This window comes from Chinchilla lanigera, unplaced genomic scaffold (genome assembly GCF_000276665.1).
Source record: "Chinchilla lanigera isolate Chin_1 unplaced genomic scaffold, ChiLan1.0 scaffold00002, whole genome shotgun sequence".
Taxonomy (NCBI): domain Eukaryota; kingdom Metazoa; phylum Chordata; class Mammalia; order Rodentia; family Chinchillidae; genus Chinchilla; species Chinchilla lanigera.
In genome coordinates this window covers 58,281,783-58,306,583 of record NW_004955403.1, presented here as the reverse complement: position 1 = coordinate 58,306,583, position 24,801 = coordinate 58,281,783, and the positions used below count along the sequence as shown (strand labels likewise).

The following is a 24,801-nucleotide window of genomic DNA, read 5'->3' as shown; positions in this document are numbered from 1 at the left end:
GTCCTGTGGGAGAAGGGAGGTCGACTGAGGGCCAGCTTCAGGTTAGTGGGGACAGAGGGTTCCCATGCAGTGACGGCAGGCATAGGCACAGTGAGAGGCACAGAGAGAGACGAGAGCCCTGGTGGAAGGGAAGGAAGGGCAGGGACAAGACAGGCGCGCCCTTTCAGCAGTGGGCAGTGCTGGCCCCAGTGGACTTAGAGCACGTGTGAGTGAGGAGGCCTTGGCCTGCGGGGCCATTCGTAGTGGCTTTGCTGGGCGCAGGCTGTGAGTCCTCTTGAAGCCCAGGTGCTTTGTGGAGGACAGAGATGGCCATGGGGCTGCATCATGTGGCTTGCAGCAGGTCTGTCCCCTGCCAGGCGTTGGGCTCGGAGGCAGACTCTGCCTGCCAGCTGCACTCCTTCCCCACCACAGAGCAGAGACCCCCAGGGCTCCGCTGAGAGAAGCACATGTTTGTGAAGCCCAGTTGCTCCCTCATCTTCGCCTGGTAGTATCACTGTGGCCCTGTGCCGTGTTTGAGGCGGCGGGCCAAATGGGCCAGGAGACCAGCTCACCTGGGCAGACCTGCTCCATCGCTGGCCCTGTTCTGTTCCTCTGGGGACCCAACCCTCTGGACCTGTCCATCACTTACTGTGTATTTGGTGCTAGTTAGCTCAGGCCATTCCCCCACCTTGGAGCCTGGCTTTGCACTTAAAGTGAGTTACTGCATCTACATAGAGGCTCTAGCCTGGTGGGCCTAGCTGTCCTAGTGACAAGTGCACACTGCAGATTCCTGTGCAGACAGAGTGCTGTTTGGAAGTGGGATGGCTCCGGTCCTCTTGACCATGCTCACACACCGTGGTCACACAGCAGGCACCGAGTCCTGCAGAAGTCCGATACCTCTCTCCTGTCTGACTGTTACAGGCCTCCACATGTCCCCACAACGCCTTCTGCTCTCTGCTCCTGGAGTCCCCCTTCCCAGGTGTCCTGTAGGGATGAGTGTTGTCTGTTTTGGTCACTGCTGAATTGGAGCCCTAGCAGAGTGGGGCATGCAGTGAGGGCTCGGTGAATATTTGCTGCAAGCAGGAGCCAGTGGGGAGCCAACCAGGGTGGCCATGGTGTCACAGGTCTGCATATTTATTTACCTGGGGTCCAGTGACCTCGACACCAGGGCTGCAGGGAGTCAGCCCTTTGGGGCATACCCAGGGAGGGAGCGAGGGAGGTGAGAACGAGAGAATGTGCTGCTCGACTTCTGCAAGACTTTTCTATTTAAAAAATCCTGAAAAGCAATCCAGCGAGTGTGAAAGCTGTCCGTGTACTAGCACATTAGTAGCAAATAGAATAAGCCAGGCTGTTATTAAAAGAAACATTATTTTTTAAACATAATGTGAGTTTAATTACTTTTTTTCCCTGCTGCCTTCGTTTCATTTGGTGTTAAATGCAGTCCCTAATTCAGCACATGAAATTTCTATGTGACAAAAACATTTACCTGGCTGCTTTCCATCAAGAGTGCACATTTGACATTGCGCTGGTTTCTTCTCATGTCTTAAACCTGTGATTTGAATCCCGTGTCCACACCCCAACGGTGTGACAACAGGTCTCTCAGGTGTGGGTGTGAGCACGATAGGGCCGGCTGATTCGAGCTTCCGCTGCTGGAAGAGGAAGAGCTCTGAGGGCCAGGTGGCGACAGACACCAGCCCCGAGCAGGTGTTGGTTTCTGTGCAGAGCGCATGCATGTGCGCCCCACCTCTGCAGCCCAGGTGCATGCACAGGGATGTGAACCAGCTCCCTACCTAGGGCCCCTGCACTGCATGCGCGCTGACGCTGTTCTGCAACACAGTGTGGTAGAACTGCCCACCCCTCACTGAGCAGAAACACTGTGGGCTGAGGGGTCATGGCTCCTGTGGATTGCTGAAGGACTTGAGCTGACACCAGGCAGCTGTGTGGGTCGGTGCCTGTCCATGTGAGCAGGTGTGGCGGGCCTGGTGTGCCTCATCTTCTGTGCTGTATTAAAGTGATCATGTGGCTTTTGAAACTCGCTTTGCTTTTTGACATATAATTCATGTGCCATAAAATCCACTTGTTTCAAGTGTAAAATTTAGTACCCTTAGTACATTTACGAAGTTGTATGTCTGACTCTGCTGATTCCTGAAGGTTGTTTATCACCAGAAAAAGCCCTGCACCCATTAGCAGCCACGCCCACCCTGCCCGTCCCTGGGGTGCTACATGGAGGAGGGAGCCCCGGCACACAGCCTGGGTTCTGGCTTGGAGTAGGAGAGGTTACGCAGGTCCGATCTTTGAGGACTTCTTAGGACCACCTTGTTTCCAAGTCATAGTTATGACTTGGCTGGTTGGATGGCTCCATCCTCAGCTGGTAAGCATCTCTTTTCTCACTTTTTGCCCATGTGATTGCCCCGAGCACCCAAGCAGTGTTAGTGCAGGCGCTGTTTCCAATTTTCTTGGGCGTAAGTGGGGGTGGACTTTCTGGGTCAGTGGTGATTATACTCCACAACCACCAAGCTGTTAGCCAGGGAGGTGGTGGTGGTGCTGTTTCGAGTTCACACCAGCACTGGCTGAGGTTCCGGTTTCTCTGCATTCCTGTGTGCCTTGGTGATTGCAGATGTCCCAGTGGGTGTGAAGAGGTGGCCAGAGATCTGGACTCGCATTGCACTGTCCACCTGCTGCTGTGCCAACCCTCTGTTCTGTGCTCATTGACCCTCTGTGCATCATCTTTGGAGAAGCAGCCATTCATTTTTAGTTACTTAAAATGACTATTTAACATTTTGTTATTAAATTATAAGAACCATTTAAATATGCTGATAGTGATTTGATTTTCAGATATTTCATTTTGTGAATTCTCTCTCTCTCTGTTTTTTTTTTTTTTTTTTACAAAAAAGTACCGAGGAGAACCCAGGGCCTTCACACTGAGACACATTCCTAGGCCTTTTAAATGGTGTGTGTATGGTGGCAGGGTCTTACTAAGTTGTCCAGGCTAGGCTCATAAGTGTGCTCCTCTTGCCCCAGCCTCCTAGAATGCTGGGACGACAGGATGTGCTGGTATGGCAGACTGGCTTTCTTTTCTTTTCTTGTCTTTTGGAGACAGCGTCTCGCTATGCAATTCAGGCTGGCCTTGAGCTCACTTTGTAGCCCAGGCTGGTCTCAAACTTGCGACGATCCTCCTGCCTCAGCCTCTCGAGTGCTGGGATTATAGGCGTGTGCCACCATGCCTGGCTTCAGACTGGCTTTCTTGAAGGCATATTTGCAACATAGGAATTTTCATGAAGTCCAGTTACTTTTTTTGGTTCTTTGTCATTCGTGGGTTTGTGTTGTTCTGAAGAAACCACTGTGTCCTACGAATTCCGTCGAGTTGTAGCTCTTCGTCCAGGTCTTCAGTCCATTTTGACTGAATATTTATGTGTGGTTGGAAGAGGGTCCCAACTTGATTGATTGATGATTGCTTGACTGGATTTCCTGGTTTCCCAGAGGCCATGTGTGGAGAAGCGTAACTCTCCACTGAATTGTCCTGGCACCTGTCTCAGTCTGCTCATGCTTTGGCCAGGGAGTCCCAGAAACTGAATGGCTTATTAAGAAAACCAGACACATTTTTCATAGTTCTGGATGTTGGACGCCCAGGATGGAGGCACCAACACAGTTGCTGTCTGGTGAGGGCTGCTTCTTAGTTCGTAGGAGGTGCCTCCTCGCTGGGAGCCGGGAACACAGCAGCTCTCTGAGTCTCTTTTATAAGTGCTGTAACCCTGCTCAAAAAGGCTGCACCCTCCTGACCCCATCACCTCCCAGAAGCCCCGCATCTCAGTGCCAACACAGGGCAGGGTGTTAGCGTGTGAATTGGGGGTGGGGCCATAAGCATTCAGCATAGGCAGCCACCTTGTAGGAAGACACTTGGGATGATTTGTTTTGGGCTCCGTTTCACTCCAGGGATCTCCATGTGTAGCCTGAGTAAGCAGATGTAACTTAATCTTTCGTCTGTGCTTGGAAGTCTCAGGTCATCAAGGTGTGCAGGGATGCAGACCTGTGACACTGTGCCCCAGTCCTGTCTGCTAAGGCTCTGAGGCCACCTGCCTGGGCCATCATTGCGTCTGGCTGACTTTGGTCAAATTGTCCACACTAAGCCTTGGATCTGTAATCTGCAGAGTAAAACATACATGACAGAGGTGGCAGGAAATGTCAGGGAGAAATTACGAGGAGTACATGCGTTGTGTGGGGTGGTGCCTCCTGTGTCCCTCTTTGATCTTGGCCCTGCGAGGTTCATGTCCTTGTCATACAGAGAGGCCCCAGCTCCCCTAAATACAGGGCTGTCATTCTTTCCATCCTTGGGCCCCTCCTGGTGGTGGCAGCTGAGAAGAGCGAGCCTGGCTACCCTGTGTGAGCAGGCTTTGCACCCGGACCTTCCTCTCAGCTCAGATCTGCGAGCCATGAAGGGGACCTGCTCCCCAGGACCTGCTCCCTCTCTCCTTCTCACCCCTTCCTTCTCTACTCCCTCCCCTTTCCTCCTCCTCTCTTGCCGCCTCTTCTTCTTCTTTGCCCTACTAGGGATTGAACTCAGGGCCTTTGCACTGAGCTACATCCCCAGCCCTTTTGGTATTTTCATTTTGAGACATGGTCTTCCTCGGTTGCCCAGACTAAGCTTGAACTGCCTCAGCCTCCCACAGTGCTGGGATTACAGGCATGTACCATCAGCCTTGGCTGTAGACACTTGTCTTCTAAGGTGACATTTTGCCTTCTCTGCAGGAAGTGATTTTAACTGTCAGAACACAACAGGGAACACCTGGGTGTTTACCTGAGTGGTGTAATCTGAATACGCTGAGCTCAAACCACAGGCGTCGACTGCAGATACAGGATATCAATAGGTGTCCAGGGGAGACTGACCCTCCCTGGGCCTGCACAGCACTGGGCAACTCTTCCTGTCTCTGAGGTGCTTCAGAACAACACAACCCACAAGTCCTGGGATGAATTCCTTCCCCACGTGGCTCTTCTCTTTGCTAGAAAATGAGTAGCTGGCGTTAGATATTCTCCTAGGGACTCTGACTTTAAAATTCAATGTGCCTATAAATATGACTAAGTGATTTTCACAACTATATTTAAAACTGCATGAACAGACTAAAGGATAAGGAAATAGCAGTGATTCTACTGATTGAGTCACTATTGGAGCTGAGTTTTCCAGGAAGTGTGATATGTGCTAGAATCTCAAGAACGGTATTGATGAGAGATTGACAAGTTGTGTGTTTGTCTCTCAGAAGCATCTTCCCATCATAGGATGAATTCCCATAAAATTTATCTTAGGGGGCAGATTTGTAGGAGTATGCCATGAACATATTTTTTGGGCAGTACTGCAGATGATTAAACCCTGGGCCTTTGCATTGAGCTGTAGCCCCGGTTTTTGTTTTGATTTTTTTTGTTGTTGTTGTTTGTTTTTAAGATAGGGTTTCTCTACATCACTAAGTTGCCCAGGCGGAGCTCAGACTTGCAGTCTCCTGTCTCAGCCTCTTAGTGTTGTGGGATTACATGAGTATGCCGCCACACCTGCACATAATCATTTTAAGATGATTATTAAATATTATTATTAAGGTTATTAGGTGTCTTTCTGTTTTTATTCCATAGAACTTTATATTTCTTAGCTACCTTGTTATTTAAGAGATGAAAACTTGTGTTGAAATTGTGAAAACTGTTGAAAATGTAAGTGTTGAGTGTGAAGGGCTTTTCTGCCTCTGCCCTTTCAATGTTAGCAAAGACACAGGGATGTTATTTCCGATTTGCTCCAGAGGGTCTCCAAACAATACCACTACATCTGGGGACATTTGGCCAAAGAGCTGTCTGAGTGTCTCTCCCTAAAGTAAAACTTGCTCTTTTCTCCTTCATTTGTAAAAATTTAATTTATTGTTTTTCTTTCTGTTTATATGAATATTGTTTACTTCATAAAAGGTAAGATATATGGAAAAAGAAAATACTTTGTTTTGTCATATTCCACCACTCCAAAAAACTAGCTGTGAATAATGTGCTGGGTTTACTTCCGGGATCTGTGCACAGACAGACACATGCACGCATGAGCACATGTACAGGTATACACAGACACAGGCATGAACACACATACATGTGTACAGGGCATATATTGGCACAAATATACACATGCACACATGTACAACTGCAGTACATGCACATGTATGTGTGCACACATGTATACCCATGCATGAATAGATGTGCACACATGTATACATGTTGGTACACATGTGCAGAGACAGTAAACACATGAATGCACTCACACATTGTCCTGTACACACATTTTCAGAGAAAGAGCTAGACTTTATGGTGTGTGTGCGTATGTATGTTCAAGCAGTGGTCGTACATTGTACATGTGCAGAGGCAGATAACTCATGCCCTCACACTGTGTGAGTTTAATAGCTATGCAGTGTTCCCTGTTCACGTGCCAATCTTCCTGCCATGCCCCTCTTGGTATTTAGGTTGCTCCCATCTTTCCACACCGTGCCTAAGGGCTCCCAGAGCGTGCTTGTGTGGCGCCACCCCCATTTGGTCAAGAGGTCATTCGGACACAGGTTTCTCACAGACCTCAGTCCAGCCTGAGCAGGATGGAAAGAGCCTGGACCTGACATGTGCTTCCCGGTGGGCTCTGTTGGGTAGCCGGTGTTTTGGGGCTGTGAGAGCTGTGGCACTCAAGAGGGGACTCAGGACCTCAAGGGCACAGGCTGCAGCTGCTCTGCCCAGGCACAGCTGGCCGTGGGCCCTGGCACGAGGTCCCCGTCCCGCCAGGCCTTTGGGAGGAGGTCCCCTCTTGTCCCAGGCTGTGACAGTGCTCTCTCCTCCTCTCACATGGCCTTGCAGTCTGAATTGCTCAGCGCTTCTCGGCAGTACAGGCACTGTCTTTGCCTTTCTTCTCTTCCCTCTCCTCCCCTTACCCACTGTTTCTTCCGTCTTCCACAGACACTAGAGGCTCACTTTGCATAAGGTGTCTGCTGTGGGGCAGTCGCAGGTCCACACCTGTGACCCTGCCTCAGCACAGGAAGTGGGAGAGATGACCTTCACAGGCGCTTTGCGCACAAGATGGTGCAGCACATGCTATGGGTGAGGAAGTTTGCTCCGAGCACTCAGGGAGGAGATGGGGAAGAATGCGAGGGCTTCCTGGGTAATTTTCTAGGTCAGGCATGTACACAAGGGATCTTGTGAGGACTGCGGGGCCGTCTCCCCCCAGATGTGGCATGGAGATGGCTTTGTGCAGGAACAGACAGCTTGAGCATGTCACTGGCCTACTTCGGCCTGGTCTGACTGACCTGGTGGTGTGAGTAAGTCCCTGAGGTAGCTACAGGAAGAGTTTTCCAGGCCTCTCCGCTGTGTACCGGACTTGTGCATAATGCTGAAAGGGGCAGAGAGTCCATGGGCCTTGCTCAGGCAGCCTGCGAATGCAATGAGCAACATCAGGTCTGAAGGGAGACCGGAAATGCTTGTATCTAATTCATAAGCAAAATATTCAAACTCATTATCTTTCCCCAGACAACTACTCTGTCTGTATAGAAAACCAAGCTGTAACCAGGTTAGTCAAACATATAAACCTCACTATCAAGAGAAATGTAAATGTGGCCTTGATTAATAAGTTTGCTAGCGTCTCTTATCCTTGTGGTACTGGACGGTAGGATATTGGGACATAGAAATGGTAGAAACCAAAGTGGGACAAATACTGAAAGCACATACACTCCTGCACAGGCAAAGTTTTTGTGGGGGGGTTCAGTAAATTGGGGATTTGGCTGAAGGGGTCAGCGTTGGTCCATCATCCAGCTGATGCTCACAGAACATAGGGAGCAGAGGTTTTTATTGCTTTGCAGTGGTGGGCTAAAGCTTGCTAATTTCTATTGGCCGGAAGCACTGTGACAAAAGATGGTTCTCCTTGTGACAAGCTTGGATGACTGGGTGGTTCTGCCGAACTTGTCTGAGAGGTTGTTGAATTTTCCTGTGCCCCATGCCATCATCCTGTGCAGAACATCCCAGCCTTGACCTTGGTGGCTAGCAGGAGTCAACTTCGCTGAGGAAATGTGGAGCTACTCCTATAGCTCATCATCACCTTGCACAAACACCCTGGCATTGTGGCAGGACTGAGGGGCTTTCAGTACCTGGACTGCTGAAAAGGCCCGGAGTGGGGTGGGAGGAGCACACACTAACTCTAGCAGGTGATAGGCTAAGGTCACCTGTACCATGGTGTCAGACACATTTCTTAAAAGATCAACTTGTCTATGTGCAGAGCTGAGCAGACTCTGACCCAAGGATTAAGATAGCAAAGGGGACAGACACATGAAGGCAGAGATGCCAACTCTTTGGTCCCATTAGTCACCCTCAGATGTCTGCAGACTCAAGGAAGGAGTCAGTGTTCTCAACAAAATCAGCCTTCAGGTCCCCAAGAAGTAACAGGCAATTGTTAGAACACATATGTCAGAGGTGTGTGAAGAAACCATCTGTGTGTCCTCCAAAATTAGTGATTTTAAATTGACAAGGAACAACTGAAGCTCACGGGCTTCTTTAGGTTTTTATTCTTGGGAACTGTTTCTCATTTCATGCAAACATTCTGCTTCTGTGATTTTATCAGGGTTTCCTGAGGATCTGAGGAAACATGCCATGCTACAAGGAAAAGGACTTGCATCCAGAGGCTTACTTTGTTGTCCCAGACTTCTGTCCCACCTGCTCATCATGCTGGTGCCCAGCCATTTCACTTGTACAGTTACATGATGTTCACACTTACACTGTAATTTCTGTGTGTATATATTCACAGAGTGAGGAGGTAGCATCATGTGCCTTATGCTGTTTGCATTTTTGGAATAGTGATGTGACAGTGTGTGTTTTGTAATTGTGGGTTGCCCCACTCAAGAGGGAAGAGTGGATGCTGCACAGTCATCTGTGTAGGAGGTGGAGCCTCCTCTGGCCTGGCCGCTGGATGATCCCTATGGGCAAATGAACATTTCCTAGCTGTATTCTCATCTGTGAAATGCCCTCCTCGTGGGACTGTTGTGAAGTTTGGGGCAACAAATAACCAAGTGCTTCCTGCATGCTCAGCACAAGTGAGTCACAGATTCAGGAAGGAGGATCTGTGAAAACCAACCTCCACCAAGAGAGGGTCCAGAGGGTGAGCAGTTTCCCTGAACTTTGTCCTGGTCTCAGAACCGCCTGGTCCTCTAGGCAGGCATGTTAGAACGTAGGAAGCAGACTGTGTTGGTGCGGCTCACAGGGAAAAGGACTCATGAATGATGAGGACTGTCTTGGAAAAATACTAAGCAAGGGGAGCTAATGACCATACGGAGTTCAGTGAATTATGCTAAACCAGGAAACAGGATAATTCCTGGTTTAATTGTCAAGGGCCCACAATCTCCCTGCCTGACATATTGGGTACTGGCAGAATGTTGCCATAGCAACCAAGCAAGAAGCTGTAGCAGGTTAGCAAGCAAAAAAAAAATCATTGTAATATTTCAGAACCAAAACTTTAATATTTTATTTTCATTACCATCACTGTAGTTTCCCTTCCTAATGGAATGGATTCCTACCCTATTCATAGACTTTCTTCTGCAATTATTTTAGAACAAGTGCTATTGAGTTTGTGTTTTCCAAAGGATGAGAAGGATCCTTTAGAGGACTGTAACTTTTATGTGGGTCTGTCTGTGTAAAGAAATCTGCAGTCAGTGCAATAGCAAACTGTGTTGTGCTTCCCCATTTCTGACCATTTGGCATTTGGCCCTGGGGAGCTGTGACGTTGCAGTGCTGGACGTTGAGCTAGGGGAGTCACTAGAGGGGTCTTGGGAGGGTCCTCATTCACTTACGTTTTCATTTTCTGGGTTGCAGCATGTGCATGCTAAACATGCATACACACAGATTCAGGCGTAAAAGCTTGAGTGTGTGTGACCAAGCCCAGAATTTTAAAAAATTATGCACCATTTTAGTGGTTTGAATGACTTGATCTTTATTTGCTCTGAGCCAAAGATATCCTAGATTTATAACTAGCTATTACTAATGTGCTTTTTAGGTTTGTTTTCCATCATATGAAGATACATTTTTGATAAAAGGCCTCTTTAGTCTAACTCACTACATATTAGAACATATTACATTTTTGTAAAATGTGTATTTTCCACAGAATTCTTATAAATATAAAAACTAAACAGAACATAATAATAGATCATCTCTGTCTTGGATTTGATCCCCAGAAATGATCAGATAAGGATTCAGTGCTTAATCTAAATAAAACAAGTAGAAATTTAAGTCGTGTGTAATATTTGGACTTGTGGGTTTTGCATTGTGCTGTTGTATTGCATCGGTCAAGGTTTGAAGACTCTTGGGCATTAAGAGTAGTTACTCATAAATAATCAAATTATAAGGAAAAACTATAACTTACCTAGAAAGGTTTTTCATTATCAAATGTTTTTATTCATGCTTTTTGTTTGTTTTATAAAAAGCACTAGAACAAAATAATAACAGCTTTCTTAGCCAATGGAACACAAAAATAGTCTTCTCTATACTAAACAGTAATTGCACATACAAAATTAAATATAGTTTGCTCCTATAGCAACAAATGTGTAGGTCACATGCTCAGAAAAACGTTGCACATGTATTGTGTTTCAGCTGTTTACAAAGATCAACTTCCCAAAAGCCTTTCACTGAGATTCAAAGCCATGGAATACACATTTCAGCAAGTGGGTGCTGTGGCATGTGTCCTGAGACTTCAAGATGCATTTTAGAGAAGACAACAGATGTGTTCATCAAAGGCTTTACCTGTAGCTACTCAGCTGGCCTCTGGTTTCAGTTTTTCACTGCAAGTTAGAAGGACAGTGAGTTGTGACACCTGACCTGCTGCCTCCCCTCCAGGTCGAGATGTCAGTGAGATGGACAGTGTGGGCTGCCACCCCTCTGTGTGGTAGGACAGGATCTGCCTTCATGTTTGTATTTAAATCCTGAGTTTATTGCTTACAAAAGATTCACTCATAGGTTATTTAATAGTTTTCTGACAAAATCACCAAAAATCAAAGGGAAACGCCTTCTCTTCCCAACACAAACGTTGCTACACAGCACAGGAAGCGCCCTCTGAGGCTCCTCCTTGGGCTGGCCACCCTTCTGCAGCTCCACAAAGTCAACCCCAAAGCCACCGTCCCTGCCATGAGGTCCCCGGGACTGTGCTTGTGTAGCCCCATGCAGAAAATAAGCAGCACCTCCTTCTGCTGGGGAAGCTCATTGAGAGAAGACCCCAGATTCTGGCAGACCCAGGCTTGAGTCCCCACTCTGCCGTCATGGGTTTAGATATTTAATCTCGTTGGACCCCTTCCTCTTCATCTCCAGATGTAATAGACATTGTGCCCATTTGGCTGCAGAAAAGGTGGCTGGAGGGGTAGAATGTGATTGCCTGTGAGGCCCGGGTGGTGTGGGGATGCGGTGAGGGCCATGACGTGGGGGGCATGGACTGTGGTGCATAGGTGGCTCCGGCTGTACCAGGTGGGGATATTTCAGGGGCATGGACTGTGGTGCATAGGTGGCTCCGGCTGTACCAGGTGGGGATATTTCAGGGGCCAAGTCTCTGTCATGTAACTCCCTAATGCAATTCTGAACCAGCAGGAGTATTTGAAAATTATACTTTTGGTTTAGGAGAACCTGTCCATGTTGTTCTGATTATAACCTTTGAAATGATACTGGTCAAGTATGTCCTGTGGAGTAATTTCATAGAAAGCCTGTAACCTCTGCCACACCATTCTGGGGTCATAGCCCATTCCTCCTAGATGCCTGTGGCTGCCTGAGGTTCCTGAGTCCATACTTGCAGCTCCTCCAGAACTCCACAGGTAGCACAGGGTTTAGTGCCAGGGCTTGATGCATCTCTCTGTTCTAGTTCTCTTCAGCTCCCTCCCCCATTCTCTCCTTTTCCCAATGTCTTTTTTTGGGTCTTGATTTCAGTCTTTGCATGTTTGCAATCCACATTCCAAGGGTCACTCTTTATTCCCTGGTTGGCTGTGTGACTGTTTCCCCCAAGGCCAGTGTCATTCCCCTGACATTCTGCGTGACCCAGGGGAAACAGGCAGGTGCCCAAGTTCACCCTCCAGGAACTTGCCTGTCCTGAGAATTCTGTTCATGCTGTGCTGGAGTCAGTGCTGACATCAGGTCTGATCAAGATGGGTTTAAATTTTGACCTTGCCAGAGAATACCTCCAGATACTACTTTTTTTTTTCCAGTGCGAGAGTGCGGATCCCAGCCACCTGCCTCCAGGTGGCTACAGTGCCTGAGTGCGTTGTGTCTGTGAAATTTTACAGCTACCTGTTAGGATTGCAACCCATACTAATCCCCCCTTACATCCTCTGCCTTCAGTTCTAGTGGGTCATAAAGGTAGAGGGAAGAGACACAATTTGGTAATCCCAAGAACTGTGGATCCCCTAAGATACGTGTTTCATTGCAAGATGCCTGAGTGTGGAGTTGCTGCTGCAACCTTCTATCTTTACAACCTGTGGAAGCGCTTTATGTAAGAGCAGTTCTGACACCAGGACACAGAGTTCTCATTATAAATGCAAGAAGTTGTGAAAATTGATGCCAGCCATTTGTACTAGTATGGGTTATTAGGAAACATGAATAAATTAAAATTCATCATCATGTAAATTTCAATTACATACTGCGTGTGTTACTCCACATATTTAAATGCTGCTTGTGGTTTCAGTTTTACAAAATTATTCTTTTTATTATGTGTAAACAAGGGCATAAATCTTTAATTGCCTGATTCCTCTTCCCTGCTATGTTCTAAATGGCATTGCCCTCACAATCTGCAGTTTGTGTGTCGTCTTCAGTTTCTGGCACTGTGGCATGATTTCTTTCTCTCAAAGATCAGAAATCAGAGTTCTAAACCCCAACTCATCTTTCTGGGGGTACAGCAGGGACCAGGCACCAGACAGCCTCTGGTAACTCCCTCTGAGTGAGAACTGTTGCCAAGAGCTGATGGTGTTTCATCCCTGAGAATCGTGAGGCACTCACTGGTACCACAGCAGAGGTTAGGATGCATTGCCAGGAAAGCAGAAGGAAGGTAATCTTTAATGTACTGTAGCCCGACAAAGCACTTGTTCAAGCTGAGACACCTCAAGATGCAGCGCTGAGGAGGGTGTCCTGACTGTCCTGAGTACCAGCTTGTGAGTCCCTGCTCTGGATCTGGAGCCAGGGGCGGGACACAGGCTCTTCTCTCCTGCAGATGGTGCGAATCTGTGGTTGTGAAAGCTTTCTGTGGGTGGTGGCCTCTGGGAACTCAGCAGTCTTGCAAGGGATGCCCACCCCCCAGCCCCGCTCAGAGCCGCTGTGCAGGGAGTCCCTGCATTCCTGGAGGCCAGGAGTCTGAAGGCACAGTGTTGGCAGAACTGACTCTTCCTAGGTGGTGGCTCCTTTGGACATGAGCCCCGTTCACTCCCAAGGCCTCGTCTTTGCCTTTGTCTGGAAGCCCTGCTGTGGGGACTGGGAAGTTGCTTTATGAGCAGGTAGAGCTTTCTTTGAGCTTCAAGGACAAGCTGAGTTCCTGGAGGCAGGCAGCTGAGTTCTGAAAGCCACTGGACACCAAGTCCTAGAGCCCATGCTGACCAGTGGTGATGGTGCAGTCTGCCACAGTCCGACCCAGTCTCACAGAGTGACCCCTGGATACATTACAGGTAGCCTTTCGCATCCTCTGTGTGAGGGTGCTCAGCCAGCCTTGGTGACACTGTGGCAGCTCCAGGGGTGCTGGGGGATCCACGGGGGACGGTGCGTCAAGTCCCTAGAGGAGGTCGGTTCGGAAGGGCGAGCTGGCTTCTCAGAGCTGCTCATCCTCGAGTTTACAGTCATCAGCCACGTGCCGTTTCACTCGCCCCTGACGTGGCTCTGGGTTAGTCACAGTCCTTGCTTCTGAGGGGAGCCCAGCCTGTCCTAGATGTGATATGCAAGGGCGGCACTTCTGACCACGGGGTTAGAAACCAGGAGCGTGCTGTGACAGCACTATGCAAGCCACCTCTGAACCTCAGTTTCCCTACGATGACAGCCCCTGGGTCACCCCAGCCGACCTCAGGAAAGCTCGGATGCACACTTGCAACTCAGCAAACTTGCATAGCTCTGTGGGGCATTGGCCAGGTAGATGGCAGTGCCCTGGCAGCACTAGCTTAAGTAACCTTGCAGAGCTTGTGTTTTGGGGATGGCTCAAGGTCCCCAGGCCCCCTTCAATGCCCACATGTGCTCAGACCCTGGGCATCTGTGCCCTGAAGACTCCAAGCCTAGTGGTGCGCAGGCCCCTCAGAAGTGCCCCATCCTGCTCTCATGGCTCGAGTCGCCCCTTGTTCCTGTGCACCCCTTGGGCTGCCTGTGCCACTTATCACTGGGCCCTGCCGCCCTGTGTGTTGCCAGTCACTCTCTGGCCTGCTCTGTGGTTTCCTCAGTGAGGCGCACCTTTGGGTCAGGGTTGGGGCCTGTGCAGCCACATCCTGAGCCTGGGGGTCTAGGCTCCTTGCTCAGCGGTGGCTCAGTTTACCCCCAAGAACACCACCTCATTACTCGTGGGGCTTGGTGTGCAAAGCCTGGCTCAGGGCCTGCCTGTGTGCCAGCGGTCCTTGCAGTTTGTTCACTCAGTCCCTTCTCCTGGCTGGGCGCTCCAGCAGAGCAGGTGCATCTTCTGGGTTGTATCTAGGTGCTTCTGGCCTGGTCCTACACATACACCTTAGTGGGGGGCTACAGGTGCCCCTTGTCCCTGTCCTGCCTCCTGTGGGAGGCAGTGTGGTGAGTGGACTCTGTCTAGGGTAAAGGAGCACATGCCAGGAGGAGGAGACACAGGCTGGTGGATGGAGTATGGCCACGGTGCCCATTGGTTTTCTGGGTGGTGCTTTGTACGCATGAGCTGTGTACCAGAATGGCTGGGGAGGTGCCCAACACAGGTGCCCAGCTGCCTGAGTGCTTGCTGGGCTGGGGAGGTGTCCAGACACGGGCTGCCTGAGTGCTTGCTGGGCTGGGGAGGTGTCCAGACACGGGCTGCCTGAGTGCTTGCTGGGCTGGGGAGGTGTCCAGACACAGGCTGCCTGAATGCTTGCTGGGCTGAGAGATCTGGGGACTGAGTCTGGCTTGACAAATTTTCAGTGATGTCTGTTGTACAATGTCCTGGAGGCAGATCTGGGCCCAGGTTCAGCGCTTAGACAGGCGCAGGACCAAGCCAGGGCACCACCACATTCATGACCTCGAAATCAGCCCTCAGGCAGGAACATGGAACCAGCAACTGGTCACATCCTACACAGCCGTGTCAGTTTCCCGGGCAGCCCTGGCACACTACCACTGATGGGGAGCTACAGGCAGCAGGCATTCATCTGCTCTTGTTGGGGGGGTAGTCTGGAGGTGCAGTGTTGGCAGGGCTGGCACCATACCACCTAGAGCCTGAAGCACCCACCCTAGCCTCTGGCTTCTCTGATAGGAACTATTGCTCAGTCTTACTGCACCCCAACAGAGCCGTTTCCCTGTAGTCTTTGTGTCTCAGTCTGCTCTTGTCAGGATGCTGTCTTCCTAAATCAAGGACGGCATCAAGATCCTTAATTAATTGCGTCTGCAAAGATCATACTTCAGAGAAGATCCCATTCTGGGGACCTGGGTGGGCAGAATTTGGGGGATGTGTTTAGCACACATCCCCCCAATTCTGGCCACCTCAGGGACAGCGGTGATATCCCAGCTGAGTGCCACGGCCCACGAGTGAGCTCGTCAGGCAGCAACCAGCTGCCCCAGGGTCTCTGAGACCAAGTGTAGGGTCATTCCTGGGAGTAACCAGTGCACTGGTAAAGCAGCAATGGGGAGAGGAGATTTAGAGCTTTGGTGTTTTGGCATTTTGACCTTGAATGATAAATGTAGGTGCTTGTGAATGTGTGTGGGTTTGGCTCATGGATGCTTCTCCCAACAGCAAGTCTACTATGCAGTAGCACACTACACCTTCGCAGCATACACCACTGGTCCACAAGGTAGTCTCCAGTTACATGCTAGTCTAATTTAGTCTGAAAGCCTGGTGACCTAATGCTCCTGTTCCCAGCAATGCATCCTGTGGACTCTGCCTTTTCCATGTGCACCACTGGGTCACCGGCACAGCTGAGGGGAGACCTGGGGTGATCCTACACGACAAGGACGTGACTGAGCACTGCCCACACTGCCCGTATGCATGGGCAGCTTCCCTGACCTTCCTCGTGCTCTTGGATTTCTCCACCAGCTTTCTTTGCGGGCACAAGAGACTGCGGACCTGAAGAGAATAATGTGTGCATAAATCTCAGCTCACTGGCTGCATCTGCACCTAAGGGAAGCTTCCGTGTTGCAAGTGAGGCCCCTTGGCCACCCTGACCTGGGTGACGCTATCTTCCCCGTCCCTTTCGCGTCCGTCCCTCCGGCTGTGGCTCTGTGGAGTAAGAGGCAAGGTGGAGGCTGGAGTCTCAGATGCCTGCGGTCACAAAAGACCCAGACCCTCCCTGTGCACAGAGCACTTTCCCTCTCTCCAGCCTGACAGCATCCAGGCGGCAGGCAGAGGGAAGTGCGGGGGCCAGCGTGCTCCAGCGCTCAAGCCACACTCTCCTCACACCCTGCCGAGCAGGCTCCTCGCACACCTGCAGCTCAGCCGAGTGGAGGGCTGTCTAGTCCCCTGCAACTGCCCCACGACCACGGAGGCAGGGAGCAGCCAGCCGACAGCAGCTGCAGGGGGACAGCCTCGCCCAGCACCCTGCCCACTCACTCTTGTGAAGCCCTGTGTCGTCAGTGCGGTGACGCGCCCTAGGAAGTTGCCCATGTATGGCTCCCCAAGCGAGTGATATCATCACAATCCGTGGCTCCTGTCTAAATGGGATCATTGGTGAAATGAGATTAGAGACGTCCGTCTGAGGAGGCAGCAGACCGAGCACCTGCTCTCTGTAATCGATGTCCCGGGGGACGGCACCACACACTAATCACAGCGTCCGTCTCCATGGCTAATTCCATTAGCAGCAGCACGCCTGCCTCTTCCGCTCCTTGCCAGGCAGCCCCCACATCCACATGCAGTCCACTCCAGATCCGTGTTTTCTATTATGCTTGAATATATGGGACATGCATCGCGGTCCTCCGCCCGCCACCCTGCTGCAGTGTGCTTGTTTTGCAGAGCTCTGTGGCAGCCTGGCTGGAGTCGGGGCTGACCGGAGCAGGGACGCACGCTGGGTCCTCCCGGCTTCCCTCCAGTCCGAGCACGCAGCTCTCGCCTGCCTGCTGAGAAGCCTCTGTTCCTTGCATTTGGATGCTGCCAGCAGTGCAGCTGCCACCGAGCCTTGGTAAGTCAAGGATGACTCATTTCTTACTTTTTGTCCCCTGGATGAGCACTTGCACCGAGCTGTGGCATCAGGTAGACGCTGCAGAGCGTGTTAGCGCTGGGCTGGTTAACTTGGGGGCTGCTTGCCTCTCGGTACTTTGCAGCATGGTTTTCCGTTGCCCCAACTCACAGCTCTCGGCTGCACTGCTTTTCAAGTTCAATACTCCTCTTCCCTGGGAAGGCAGCAGTGGCCCAGGGGATACATACTACTGCAATCAGAGAGCATCTTAATCGCCATGGAGGATTTGGGGACACAACTCCTGCACGACAGTCCAGAACTACAGTACTGTCATTCTGTGAAGACAAGTTGGGTCTCCCATTAACCATTCTCCTGATAATCGCTGAATACCAGAGGGATCCGTATTGCAAGAACTCTCCTGGCTGGCTCTCGCTTTAGTATGGCGAGGACGCAGCAGCTGGGCTGCTGCTTCAGGATTCCTTGGGGAACGAGTAGACCAGGGATCTGCAGTTAGTAAAACCCGTGCTTTTATGTGTAGGGGATGGGGAGCTGCAGATGGGCTTCCTTTGTGATGCCTGGTACAGGGGGGACTGGTGCCTTTTGCAGCTGCAGGAGGCGAGGAAAGAAGACGAGGAGATGCTGGGCTGAGGAGCCTGCTGTGAGGCGCTGCCTGCATTCGTCTTTATGGCAGGCAGAAAGCCGCTTCTGAGCAGAGCAGAGGATCTGGTGCTCAGTGCTGACCAAGCCACTTCCTTGGCTCTGGGAGGAGGCAGCATCTTCCGAGCCACGGGGACTGTGCGGTTGTGGGGGTCCCCGAGGCATCGGCGCCAGCTCGCAGCACCACTGGAGGGCTCAGCATGGGGATTGGTAGCCAGTGAGGGCTGGGCGCTTTGCTCTTCTCCTTCACTTGTGTGAGGTGCTGACATGGCTCGTTGGGTTGCTTGCTCTTCCTTGTGCAGAAATAGGCACCTTTCAAACAGAACGGGAGGGTCCAGCCCTTCCCGGTGAGCTGGACCCATGCTCCGGCATCTGGTAACTCCTCGCTCACAGAGGTCACACTGGAAGGACTGAGCACGCCCAGATAGAAGCTGTCATTGCCTCCCCCGACCAGGTGGTGTTTGATGGCTCCATTCATAATTTTCTCCCCAGAGCTCGGGTGTGTGGCCTGACAGAGGCTCCGTGTTAAAGTGGAGTTTTCTGTGGCGTGGGATTTGCTCACAGCAGGACTTTACTTAGCCATGCGGGTCTCACTGGTATCCAGCAACAAGTATTTTCTTGCTAGATCATCTGTCACCGAGGCCAGTATCTCAGGGAGCACTTGTACGTGTGATTGCGTGATTCCAGGACAAGGGCAGTCGCCAGCCTTTGGCGGGGTCTGTGGCCCAGGCAGGGGGTGTTATTAGGAGGAGCTGCTTGGATGAGGAGGTTCAGGTCATGGCCGGAGCAGATGCCTGCTCCTCTGGCTACGTTAATGCTTGTCCTGGAATTACAGCAGTTACTTACTACGAAGTATCTGTGGTTGTGAGCACTGCTTTTTTGTTTAAACAAATCACTTCAGCTTGTTGATAGTTAAAATGAAAGTGGGTAACCCGGAAATAGGCAGTGCACAGTGAGCACGTTCACCGGCACGATGTGCAGAGCTCTCGAGCGGATGGGCCACAGCCCTTACTGCCAGCCCAGCACCCTTCCTCGATGGTCCTGTGTGGTCGTCAGATGACTTACTCCTCTCCTCTCGTGCTATGAAACCAGTGCCGGTAACTTCACAACCACTCGTGCGCTTTGCTTTCTGAGGCCGTACCGCTCTTCCTCACGTGCCGTTTGACCTCCTGGCTTTCCTGTTCAGTGAGTCTGTGCGCTAGTGAGTGAGACCGAATTCGGCCACTGCAGGCTGACCATGAGCTCTTGCCATGCAGGGGTGGAGCTCTGGGGCGAGTTCTGAGACTTGGGGCGTGCGTTCTCTCTGGGTTTGTCCTGCTTCACCCACACTCACAGGAGCTCAACCGCAGCTCAGTCCCAGCCAGCCCCAGATGGATGGTCCACGGCAGGGACAGGGACAGCTTGTGGGAGGCAGAGTGCTGATTTTGAATCTTGAGACAAAGCCCGCATCTCACCTGTGTGTCCCAGCAGAGTGCTTGGTGGGGGCGTGGGGGGGGCCTCCACGTGTTGGGTGCAGCTGGTAGAAGAGGCCTTGCTCTGGGGCTTAGGCACAGACCAGCCTCCCCTGGGTGGCTCCAGGTCTGACGTGGGGAGCTGCTCACCCCCGAGTGATGTCCCAGCCAGGAATTTGATTACTGGGTCATTATTTCATTCCTAATTATTTCAGGATAAGAACTGGAAATATAATGATTTTTCATATGACTGACATCAAGAAACAAGACGTACATTTCTGTTAAGAGAACAGTGGCTGTGGAACTGCTTTTCTGTCCACACGTGTGTGTGAAGCACAGTGTCGCTGGGGGCTGACGTCCACAGCAGTGGCCTGAGCTTCCGTGTTCCAGCACACAGTGTTTGCTCTGACCTCCTGAGCCGGGGTTTTGCGTGGCAGAGCCCGTGGCCTGCGAGGCTTCTCGTTATTAATCAGGAGATGCAGGCAGATGTGTGCACGCCCCGCCACGTGGGTCCTTGGGGCTCTAACTTGACACCTTCACAGCCCTGGGCACCCCATTCCTGCCCTTGCTGCAAGGTGCCCAGTGCTGGCTGCCCTGGCTGTTTTTCTTCTCCTCTTGGTGGCACGAGTTGGGGACTGAGCATCCGGATTGCTGGGGTCCCCAGTTCTCCTGAACAGTGTGGGTCTCCAGAGCTCTGGGAAGCCTTTTTGAGATGTTTGTTACTACAAGGCTGGGCTCTAAGTGCTCTTAGAGGGAATGTGGCCAGCACCCTGGGTCCACCTCCAGTCAGGCTTTGCACATCGTAAGGTGCTATCCCTCGGCCTGAGTCTGCTCTCTGGCCAGCAAAGGTCAGGGTGGAGGAGGACAAATCCTTCCCTTCACTGTCCTCAAGTAGGGATGTCCACCCGCTGCTACTGGGCCAGGTGGACCCCAGCTTCCAGGATGAAATAGGGCCAACAAGGCAGCCTGTGGAGAATCCTGATGGATATATCGTGGGGGTCATACCTCTGTGCAGCCACAGCCCCGCCCTCGTCCTCGTGGGTTCCTGGCTCCTGGCTCCAGGTGGGGTTCCTAGGCCTCTGTATCCTGCCCTGGGCTAGCTGCAGGCCCTGCTTGCTGTGGGGTTGTTGGGTGTCTCGCCTATGACCCTTCCACTGCTCTGGTCAGGACTCTGCAGCCATCTGCCATCCTCTCAGCCGCCTGGTCTAGGCCCAGGCCTTGTCCCCAGTGGACAGCTGAGCAGGCCCACAGCAGTGCCCTGGGGGATGTCACTGTGCAGGAGACTTGCCGTCCCTGCCATCTGTTTTCCTGGGGGCCCGGGGCAGGAGCCCTTCAGGTCCTGGGGCCGGGCAGCTTGGACCAGACAGGGTGATGAGAGGGACCTCAGGAAAGGCAGCCCCAGGGGAGGCGCTGTTGGGACACCACCTTACTACTCAGCCAGTCAGTGTCCTGCCCATTTTGCAGAGGAGAAAACAGAGACTCATGGCCAAATGACAGAAAATTCTTGTTTTTAAAAGACTTTTAGTAGAGCAACTTTTGTAAATAGAAAAATTGAGCAGGAGACCCAGCGCCCTCCCTGTGCTCTGCAGCTTCCTGCCCTCCGCATCCCTCAGAGGGCCTTCTGCTACTGACCATAGTGCCGGACTCATTGTCACGCACATCCGGCTTACATGGGGCCGCTGTGGTGTGGCCGGACAGACGTCTGCGGACAGCTGTGCACCACTGCAGCCTCACACAGCGCAGTTTCACTGCCCTCGTTCTTCCGTGCCCTGCCCACCCGCCTAGCTCCTGTGACCACCAGCCTCTTACTGCCCTGCAGCTCTGCCTTTTGGAGCCGTGGCAGCAGCCTCTTCACCCTTGCTGCTCTCCTCGTACCTCCCGATACACGTGAAGTTTGCTCTGTGTCTTTGCATGGCTCCTTTGTGAGTCCGTTTTCAGTGCTAAGAGTCCGCTGTGTGGCTGAGCTGCAGTTCACTCGCTCGCCTGCGGAGGGCAGCTTGGCTGCTTCCCAGTCCAGGTATTGGTGGACGAAGCTGTATCCATCTACCAGTGGGTTTTGTGTGGACATAAGTTTCCAACTCACTTGGTAAATATAAGGAGTATGTGTGGTGTCCCGAGGTGACGCGGGCTTCTCAGGACCTGCCAGACATGCTGGACAGTCTTCCAAGATGGCTCCTCCATTTGACGTCCCCCCCAGCAATGGGAAGGGGTCCCCATCTGTGTTTAGTGTGTGGTGTGCAGTGGTGTCTCGGCCATATTGCCAGCCTGCAGGGTTTCGGCCTTTGAGTCCGATGCTGACTTGTCTCCTCCTGGAGGCCAAATGGCCATTCAGGGGAGGGGCGGAGGGAAGGCTGGGCCGGGCAGTGGGCTGGGTGGGCTGTGGAGCCCTGGGTGCAGGCTCTGCTCCTGCTGCTTCCCGGAGTGCCCTTCCCAGCCTCCCCATGCTGTGCTTCTTTAATGGCAGTGCTCCCAGAGTGTGGGTTCTACCAGAGAGGCACAGCCCTGGTGCCCGGGCTGGGATGGCCCGGGCTCCACTCCTGCCACTCGACACCTTTGCCTGATCCAGACCTTGAACGACTCCCAAGGGTGTGCCTGATGGAAATAAAGTTCTGCGAACAAAAGCAAACATGAAAAGCACCCCGCTGGTGGGTGACTGATGACCTGCCTGGTGCTGCGGACACACACATTTGTTGCAGCTGACGTGGTGACAACATTTTTAGTTGCTGGAAGAATGATGCAGGAGAGACATATTTCTGGAGGAGCAGTCAGTCCCCAGGTCTCCTGACCAAGGCTGTCCTCCTTACAGGCCTGGAGCAGAGAGGGGAAGGGACAGGACGTGGATCATGGCGCTGCTCTGGGGGGTTGGGATCTTGCCACATGCTGCCCTGCAGCTGTAAGGTCAGCCCGGACATTTGCAGAGTCAGGTAAAATAAGCAAAGTGAGTCAAGGATGTGAGTTTTTGTTATTTTCATTTATTAGTTTCTGAGGAGAATGGTGGGATCTTAGTACTTGAGAGATTCTAAGCCAAACCACATTCTCCACAAGAGATGTTTTTAAAAAGCATTTTCCATTTGTGGAGAAAACAATGGGGGGAGCTGTTTTTTAAAACCTTCCCCCTCAGCACGTATTGGGGAGAATCGGTGGATTTGCCCTGAAGGACCACACTGACTTCTCCACGCAGGGAGGCCGGGGGCTGCAGCTGCCCTGAGCAGCACCGCAGCCCCTACACCAGGCCCAGACCTGCGACTGCGTGACCAGCATTCTGGCCCTGGAGCAGGAGCAGGGCGGCTGGTGCTGGGTGGGCATCTTCAGGTGCACCTGGACATCTCGGCACGTGAGGGCAGGTGAGAGTCAGCATGGGCCCGGGGTCTGGCCCGAGCTCCTGCTCAGGGACACCAGAGACCTGTTGCGTACGCACTGATCTCCTGCAGACAGAAGGCCTGAGGAGGGGCATAGTGCTGCTGTCCAGCGTGGGGATGGGGACAGTGGAGGAGGGCCGTGGTGCTCCTGTGTGAGTGTGGATGCCACCCTCTTGTGGAGCTGGATCCAGAAGCCGCCACCTGGGAGCCGCCTGAGGAGTCCCGTAGAGACCATGTGGCTCCCTCCATCCTCTTGACCTTCAAGGGTGGCTCTGGGGGACACCTTCCTCCTGCAGCAAGGAGCCCGTTCACTGCCCCTGGTCACTGTGCCCCGAGGGAGACCTGGGCGCTGCTGCCCCTGGGTGGCTCGGGTCCCACTTGGGAGGCACACACTCCAGCTGCTGAGGACCAGGGCAGTGCCAGTTCCTTCTGTGTCAGTTTTCCCAAGTCAGGCTGCCTGCTCCCTGTGCCATACGAGTTCACGGGTGTGCATAGTTTAGATTTATCTCCCTATTATATGTATCTGAGTGTGTGTATATGTGCACGTGTGTGCATATGGACTAAATATATGTGCAGGTTTTGTGTGTGTGCGCACGCGGGAGCGTGTGTGTGTGTGTGTGTGTGTGTGTGTGTGTATCTCAGTGAAAGGAAGATCCTTAAACACCCAGTCATTTGGCCAAAGCAGGAATTCTTTGTAGAGTGACTTGCTTTTCTGGTATGCTCCCACTTCCCAAGCTGGGGCACATGTGCTTGAGTTTAAGGGAGTTGCAGGAGTCTGGATTGACGGTTTGCATGTGACCCTCACCAGTGTACCAGCTGTTGGTCAGTAAGTGCCACCTGGCATTGGGGCAGAGGTGGCTGCATGAAGCCACTCCGGGCAGGAACCCCACGTTCTCAAGATGCCCGTAGCAGCAGCCTGTCCCCACACGCTGCAGCTACAGGAGTCTGTGCTGCCACAGACCACGCAGGGCGGGCTGAGTCCCGCCTGCCTCTTCCTCCTCCTGCCTCCACCTCCTCCTGAGCTGTTGGGGGAAAGCACAAAGCATCTCTGCCATTCATTTTCATCTGTATATCTGTAAATGTCCATCTGTCACTGTCTGCAGTTCTCCTGTGGAAATTCAGTAAGTTTGAGTGGCTGCAGTATTGCTTTGGGGTCCTAGGCTGTATGAATGGCATCAAGAACTTGGGCATGAGAGTCCTCGTTGATGTTGGGAACTGGTGTTTGTTTAATCTCACCCAGGGGAGTCCTGGGAGGTAGGATGCATGGTGCTTACTGCCTCCTAGAGCATCAGTGCCTGCTGGAGCTGTGTGGCCTGAGTGGCCTTGCAATTCTTTATTATTATTATTATTATTATTATTATTATTATTATTATTTTGGTTTGGGTTTTTCTCCGGTGCCAGGAACCGAACTCACGACCTTGCGCTTGCCAGGCAGGCGCTTTGCTGCTGAGCTAAATCCCCAGCCCCGGCCTTGCAATTCTTATTAAGAATATTATAGGTGCACACCTCATCGCCCAGGAAGTTTCTGTGTAGCACCGGGAGCTGCAGCTGCAGATGCTGGCAGGCACAAGGCAGTGGATGTAGAGAGCCTGTGAGTGGGGCCTCGCTGGCTGAGAAAGGGCAGGCGGGGTCCATGCTGGTGGACAGGACTCCCGGAGGTCTCCCTGCCCCTGAGGACAGATGGCTTCCAGTGGAACTGAATTAAACTCCGGACTCCTTGTGTCGTATCGGGGTTTTATTTCATTGCCCTGTGCTCCCCTGGCTGCAGGCCATTAGGGTCACAGTAGAAGGTATTACTTACAGAGGAGAAATATCCAAGGTCATTTTTTTCTCCTTCGCTGAGGATGTATCAATTTCTATTTCTTTTTCTAATTTATTCTAAAGACTAATTTTTTATAAAACTAGATATGATATGCATAGTCAACTTGTTTGGTTTACTGGATTGCATGGGGCTGTGCAGCTCAGTGGGTGGATGATAAAGAAATGGTCACTCCCAGCCTCTCTTTCTACCAATCACAGGGTATCTGAAACCTGCGTCTGTAGAACTTGCCAAGCTACCTGTATTTGGGA

The 24,801-nt window shown here is 51.8% G+C and overlaps 1 protein-coding gene across 2 annotated transcripts in view; it reads left to right on the top strand.

Moving 5' to 3' along the window:
• Positions 1-24,801, top strand: part of Dlgap2 (discs, large (Drosophila) homolog-associated protein 2) — a 528,376-nt gene that overhangs the window by 187,363 nt on the left and 316,212 nt on the right. The window lies entirely within an intron of this gene.